Source organism: Dipodomys spectabilis, unplaced genomic scaffold (genome assembly GCF_019054845.1).
Source record: "Dipodomys spectabilis isolate Male_0828 unplaced genomic scaffold, ASM1905484v1 ptg000046l, whole genome shotgun sequence".
Classification (NCBI taxonomy): Eukaryota; Metazoa; Chordata; class Mammalia; order Rodentia; family Heteromyidae; genus Dipodomys; species Dipodomys spectabilis.
In genome coordinates, this window is record NW_024870723.1 from 10,948,758 (window position 1) to 10,956,148 (window position 7,391).

Here is a 7,391-nt window from a genome sequence, read left to right on the forward strand (position 1 = left end):
AAAAATTAAAGGAAAAGCAGAATTCTTGGAATCAGGGTATGGGAAGGAATAGGGGTATTTGAGAAAAATACTCAGAAGAAGCAGAGGAAAGAACAAACGAGCAGAAGCAGAATGTTGTCTAGCAATTTGATCTAACGAGAAACAGCAGGACTGTACCATGAAGACCTTTACCACACAGGAGAAGTTTTTGGCTACTAGGAAGTTTGCCAATACTAGCTTCACTCTACTTCTAACTGTATGCTCTAAAATTTCAACTGGGAAACAAAAATCATGCCGTATCAAAACCAAAATACACATGGCAAACCACCCCATAGCCACTTAAATTCTAGGAACTCTACAATTTAGTTTAAAGCCATTTTTCAGAGTTCTTCCCGACCTTTATCTGACTTCTAGGTTCCTTGTGGTACAATGAATGGCTTGGATAGAGGCTGAGCAGAAATGGAATTTTTTTTTTTCTGTAATAAATATTACTTAGCTAGACTACAGTGAAACCACATCTGCCTCTTGCATTTTTATCCAGCAAATAAGGTGCCACTTGGACCATTAGCTTTTGTTTTGCAGAGGCAACCTAATAAATTGCACTTCAGGGATAATAGAAAATGCTTTTGAATACAGAGACATAGCACTGTTAGTCTACATAGCAAAAGCTGGCAGGCAGAGCCTCAAGTAATAATTCCCCGTCTGCACATTTACAAATATCAAGGTCATATTTTTTAAACTGCAACAAAAACAACTCCCCCTTCCTAATGTCATTTTTCTTAAAGTGAAATCTGAGAAGAAAAAAAGCACATGGGGGGGGGGGGGGGACCACTAAGGATTCTTAATTATATAACCTATTATGCTCACATATTTGTTCAACATAAATGCAGCTTACAAGAAGTGTCGACATTTCTATGGAAACATTAATAACTTCCATCTGATCAACCTACATCACCTTTCATATCATTTTTCAGGCTTCTACCTTTGTAATTATAGCCTTGAAAGCAGACTGAAGGCAGAAAAGCCAGTTTAAGATCATGACATTTCAGTTTTAAAATATTGAAAATACACACATATACATAAAAACAGTCTACCGCTCCAAGGCTATGTAGTAGTTACAGAATCTGAAGGTGAAAACAGTTTAGGAAGGCAATTCAGTCTAATGAGTAAGAGGTCATTAGTGTTTCTATGGAAAATAGTACATGCAATTTTTTCCGATGAGCTTCTGACATTTTTTTCATTTACAATTTCTGGTTCTCTGCAGTAACAAAAGGGATTAATGGTAGTTCTTCAGTTTGGATGTTAAGGAAATTCAAAATGCATACATATAAAAAATATATAATTTTCCAGTTGTAATTTATTGAATCAGGTACCAAAACTTGGTACTTTGTATGAATTCTTAGTGAAATTTAGCTACTATTATAAATTTAAAGATGTTATTATATGCTATTATGCAAAACAAGTAACAAAAGGAAGGAAAAAAGACTTTTGGAGCTAGGGATTTATTGTAAATATAGCTCAGTGGCACAGTTCCTATCAAGCTAAACTGAAGTCCTAGGTTCAATCCCCAGCACAGCAAAAGAGGTAGGAGAGAACATCTTGGCTAATAAAACTCTTATTTTTTCATGATTCATGCTTTGTAATAGCCAGTAGAGGGGAATCAAGCATAATTTCCAAGAGTAAATCAACACTCTCACAACAGCATAGCCTCAGAGTTCTTCAAGAAATACCACACTTGTGCTTGCTTCGGCAGCACATACACTAAAACTGGAATGATAGAGAGAAGATTAGCATGGCTTCTGAGCAAGGATGACATGCAAATTCAGATAAGATGATGATAACGGAAATGAACCCCAAGACAGGGACAAGTGGTTTTATCCTTCTTGCTGTTGTTTTTAATGTATTTATAATGTACCATATGATTTTTTTCTTTCATATGTTCTTCCCCATTGGTATAACCTGTTTTCACTCTATTTGTTTCCAGTGTCCTACATCTTGTATATACATTTTTCTAATTTGGGGAGGGAAAAGGAAATAACAAAATGCTGAAACAAGGATACAGGTTGACCCATTGTAACAATGGGATGTACAAGACACTATGTGGAAAACGAACTTTACAACTGGGGGGGGTGGGGGGGGAGGTGGGGAGAGAAGGGATGGTAGGAGAAAGACAAAGGACGAGGTAACAATGCTCGATAGGAAATGTACTCATTACCCTACTCATGTAACTGTAACCCCTGTGTACAGTATTTTTACAAAAATAAATACATATATAATATATATATATATATATATATATATATATAAAACCACACTTTGAGACAAGCCTTCTCTTCAATAATCCAAGATGCTCATATAGTAGTAGGTACTGGCTTCTTTTGGAAAATTCTAAAGAAGTTCCTCCTAGCTGAGATGGGAAACAGTGAAAGACTGTTTTGCTCATTGTCTTAACAGACAATGGAGTCAGTTTGAATATGGTCAGAGAACTTCCCAGTAATTTCAGAAAGTATCCCACACCATCCTCAACAGATGGTTTGACCGAAGAGTAAAAGCCTTTTCTCTTTTCTGAAAATCCATTAGTAAGGAACAGATGCAAGTGAGGAGATGACCCATATATGACAGAATGTGCCATTTTGAGAATTCCCATTTTATAAAAACGGAACACAGAGGAATGAAGGGTCTTAAAAATGTCTCTTGGATCAATCCTAAAAAGGAAGCAATACATAAAACAACAGAAAACTGGAAGCCCTCTAAAAATTGAGCCACAAGGGAATGACTCAATTCTGGCAGTGGAGTATTTGTAAGCAAAGTTTGTACAAATACCATATAATACCATATTTTAAAATTTGATCTAAAACTACATTTATCCCTATAAAGTACACTTCATTTATTGGTCTATTTTTCTCCTGTGATTTTCTCATGTGAATAAAATATCTTTTCTTTTTTTTTTTAACTTTTCTGATTCAAAAGATTGTTTTCATAAGCAGGAGCACAAGCATTTACATTTTCCTCAGAATACAGAATTGCAGTTCAAAGCTTGCCTAGGGAAAATAAGAGTGGGGAAGAGTCCTTAACACTCCTGTCTACAATTAACCAGCAAAAATCAGAAAGAAGAGATGTAGCTCAAGTGACAGAATACATACATGAGTGAAAAAGCCAAGGGAGAGCTTGAGTTCCAGAGTTCAAGCTCTATGATCAGATTACGGAAGGGAGAGGAAACTGCTTTTTCTTAGATGCTAAAACTTCCTATATCCAAAAATTTAATTCAACTAATATTTACCTAATATTTTTTTTTTTATTTTATTTTATTTTATTTTTTTATTGTAAAGCTACTATACAGAGGGTTACAGTTACATGAGTGAGGTTATGAGTACACTTCCTCTTGAACATTGTTACCCCCTCCATTGTTTTCCCCCTACCATCCCCTCCCTCCCTCCCTTCCCCGAGGTTCTTTTTTTTTTTTTTTTGATTGTGATTAAATGATTACATAATTTCGAAGTCACAAGTTCATTCTAACTTCCCTGGAGCAAATTGTCTACCACAGTCTGTAATATATAACAGTGTTCACATGTTATATACCATATTTGTGATCAGCAGCATGAGGATATTTAGTAGTGGTTCAACCATTACCTAATATTTTTAATGGATACTGTGCTAAAGGTCTGGGAAGATGGCTCAGTGGTAGAGTGCTTGCCTTGCATGCATGAGGCCCTGGGTTCGATTCTCCTCAGCACCACATACATAAAAAGAAAAAGCCTAGTCTTGAACTGAAGAGCTGAGGGACAGCACCCAGACCCCGAGTTCAAGCCCCACGACCAAAAAATTAAAAAAATAAAAAAATTAAAAAAACTGTGCTAAGGGAAACATAGATAAATAGAGCTGATAGTCCTCAGGTACCTACAATCCAATAAAAAAATTTTTTTTTAACCTACTGGGTACAAGGAATTATGCAATAAATGCCCTAACAGGACACAAACAGCAATGGACAAATAGCATTATTATTTTTTTTTTTTTTTTTTGGGGTCCGGTCATGAGGCCTGAACTCTGGGCTTGGGCGCTGTCCCTCAGCTCTTCAGCTCAAGGATAGCACTCTACCACTTGATCCACAGCGCCACTCCGGCTTTTTTCTTTTTGCTTATGTGGTGCTGAGGAATCGAACCCAGGGCCTCATGCATGCAAGGCAAACACTCTACCACTGAGCCACCTTCCCAGCCCCCTATCATTTTTTTTTAAGGAGAAACTAGAAACAACTTGATGGTCAACATGACCAGCTAGAAATGGAGGTAAAGAATGTTAAGCACAGCCAGTGCCGGTGGCTCACGCCCGTAATCCTACCTACTCAGGAGGCTGAGATCTGAGGATGGCGGTTCAAAGCCAGCCCGGGCAGGAAAGTCCATGAAACTCTTATCTCCAATAAACCACTCAAAAATGGGAAGTGGCGCTGTGGCTCAAGCGGTAGAGCGCTAGCCTTGAGCTGAAGAGCGCAGGGACAGCAGCCAGGCCAGAGTTCAAGCCCCACAACCAACCAAAAAAAAAAGAATGTAAGCACAGACAATCAAATACACTTAATACAAATATACTTAATCAAATATACTTAATACTTATACTTTGATAGTATACCCATGAAATCCCAGCACTTAGTAAACTAAGGTAGGAGAATTGAGAATTCAAAGCCAACCTGAACTATATATATATGAGACTATATATATATGAGACTCATATATAGATATGAGTAAGCCACTCATATCTTTTGGAATACTTAGTTGGCAACATTTCTGAAAAGGTAGCCATAAAACAGATGAAAATTATATAAACCCTGTCTGGCATGCTCTTTCCTAAAAGAAGTCAAGGGTAAGTGAGAAAGGCCTATCCACCAGGAGCTGGTGGCTCACTTCTGTAAACCTAGCTACTCATACGGCTGAAATCTGAAGATTGCAATTCAAAGCCAGCCCAGACAGGGAAATCTCTGTGAGACTCTTATCTCCAATAAACACTCAGAAAAGGCTAGAAATGGTGCTGTGGCTCAAGTGGTAGAGTAGCTACCCTTGAACACAAAGAGGCTCAGGGATAGGCCTCTAGGACCCAGACCCTGAGTCCTGAGTTCAAGCCCCAGCACTGGGGGGGGGGGGGGGGGGGGGGGGTGGAAAGGGGAGAGGTGGGGGGTGGAAAGGGGAGAGGTGTCCAAGCTGAGATCTGCGTATACACATTACCTTTTCATCCTGGGTTGGTTTCACCTTTACTTCCTAACTGATGATCCCACACGTAAGACAAAATCTAGATGAGACTCTTCTGAATGACAGATGACTGATGTCTCCATCCACATGCCTACAGCCAATACCCACCAGAATACCTTCATACAACACCATCAAATTCAAGAGGTTAAAACAGATCTGTTTTGTTCTGAAACCTGCTTCTCCTGTATTTATTATTCTAGTTCAGGTACCATCAATTCTCATCCCCCCCAAGCCAGAATACTCCAGGGATGACTCCTAGGCCCCTACCTTACAACATTCTACCCCAAATTCTCACCCCAGTGCTTTCTCAAATCTCCACAGACATATTTCAAGCCTTCTAGTCATCTAGAACCCTACACTATAAAAAATTGTTCTCATCTCTTTGCCACTCATATCTCTTCTCTAATTTCTTAGAACTCAGATTTCCTAATCCACTTTAAAAATCCAGGAAGTGGCACTGTGGCTCAAGTGGTAGAGCGCTAGCCTTGAGCAGAAGAGCTGAGGGACAGCTCCCAGGCCCAGAGTTCAGGTCCCATGACCAGACCCAAGAAAAAAAAAAAGAAAAGCTCTAGCCTTGAACAAAAAAGCTCAGGGGACAGTGCCCAGGCCCAGAGATTAAGCAACAGGACTGACCAAAAAAAAAAAAAAACAACAACAACAACAAACCTGTTGGTGCAGGTGGCTCACACCTGTAATCCTAGCTACTCAGGAGGCTGAGATCTGAGGTTCACAGTTCAAAGCCAGCTGGGGGAAGGAAAGTCCGTTGAGACTCTTATCTCCAATAAACCACCAGAAAACAGGAAGTGGAACTGTGGCTCAAGTGGTAGAGTGCTCACCTTGGGCTGAAGAGCTCAGGGACAGCGCCCAGGCCCTATGATGGACGAGAAAAAAAAAAATCCTGCTGGTTAAACTCTTCAATTCATTAGCATGATATCTGTAACTTCAAGTCACAAAAATAAATTCAGCATTTGAAAAAAATGTACTTTCCAGGGCTGGAATGTGGCTCAGTGGTAGAGTGCTTGCCTAGCATGCATGAAGCCCTGGATTCGATTCCTCAGTACCACATAAACAGAAAAGGCCAGAAGAAGTGGTGCTGTGGTTCAAGTGGTAGAGTGCTAGCCTTGAGCAAAAGAAGCCCAAGGACAGTGCCCAGGGTCCTGAGTTCAAAGCCTCAGGATTAGAAGGGGGGGGAAAAAATCTACGTTTCATAGCCTCATTTTGTTGATACACCCTGAAGCTTGAAAAGGGAACTATGCAAATTCCTAAGTCTAAGTTCTCTTTATATAGATAAAAATATAGCAACTTTGACATTAAAGCAATTTCCTAATATTAAAATATCAACGAAGTGGTATACTGAGGATTAAAGTTGCCTTGTTCAGACACTAATAATCCATTTGTATAATGCTAGGTCAATCATCCACCCTTCTCTGTACCTCCATTTTCTCTTCAATAAAAGGAGACCATTTTCCTGAAATCCCTTTAACACTAAAATCTACAAGCTTACCAAAAGTTGCAATTTGGGTATTAAGTGGGTGCATATCATATAATGCTAACACATGAGGATATTTTTTTCGGTTGTGGGGCTTGAACTCTGGGCCTCGACACTGTCCCTCAGCTCTTCAACTCAAGGTGAGAGCTCTACCACTTGAGCCACAGTGCCACTTCCGGGTTTCTGGTGGTTTATTGGAGATAAAGAGTTTCATGGACTTTCCTTCTGGCTTTGAACCACGATTCTCAGATATCAGCCTCCTGAGTAACTAGGATTACAGGCATGAGCCACCAGCACCTGGCCACATGAGGAATTTGAGTTGTGGAATACCAAGATTCTTTTTTTTTCTTTGTCAGTCATGGGGCCTGAACTCTGGGCTTGGGCACTGTCCCTCAGCTCTTCAGCTCAAGACTAGCACTCTACTACTTGAGCCACAATGCCACTTCCGGCTTTTTCCGCTTATGTGGTGCTGAGGAATAGAACCCAGGGCCTTATGCATGCAGAGCAAGAACTCTGCCACTGAGCCACCTTTCCAGCCCCCCCCCTTTTTTTTAACTAGAAAGATAAACTATAAATTGCCCCTACTTTCTTTTATCCCATACTAACGTTCACTTTACAGAAGAAATTATGTAAGGAAAACAACATTTATATCATTTCTAAGTTTAATATACTAACCATGGTCCCAAAGG

The 7,391-nt window shown here is 39.7% G+C and overlaps 1 non-coding gene across 1 annotated transcript; it reads left to right on the forward strand.

Annotated features, from left to right (window-relative positions):
* Window positions 1–1,716: 1,716 nt before the first annotated feature.
* Window positions 1,717–1,824, forward strand: LOC122107155. Its single transcript, XR_006147298.1, has one exon. It is a non-coding gene; the product is annotated as a U6 spliceosomal RNA (small nuclear RNA).
* The last annotated feature ends 5,567 nt before the right edge of the window (window positions 1,825–7,391 follow it).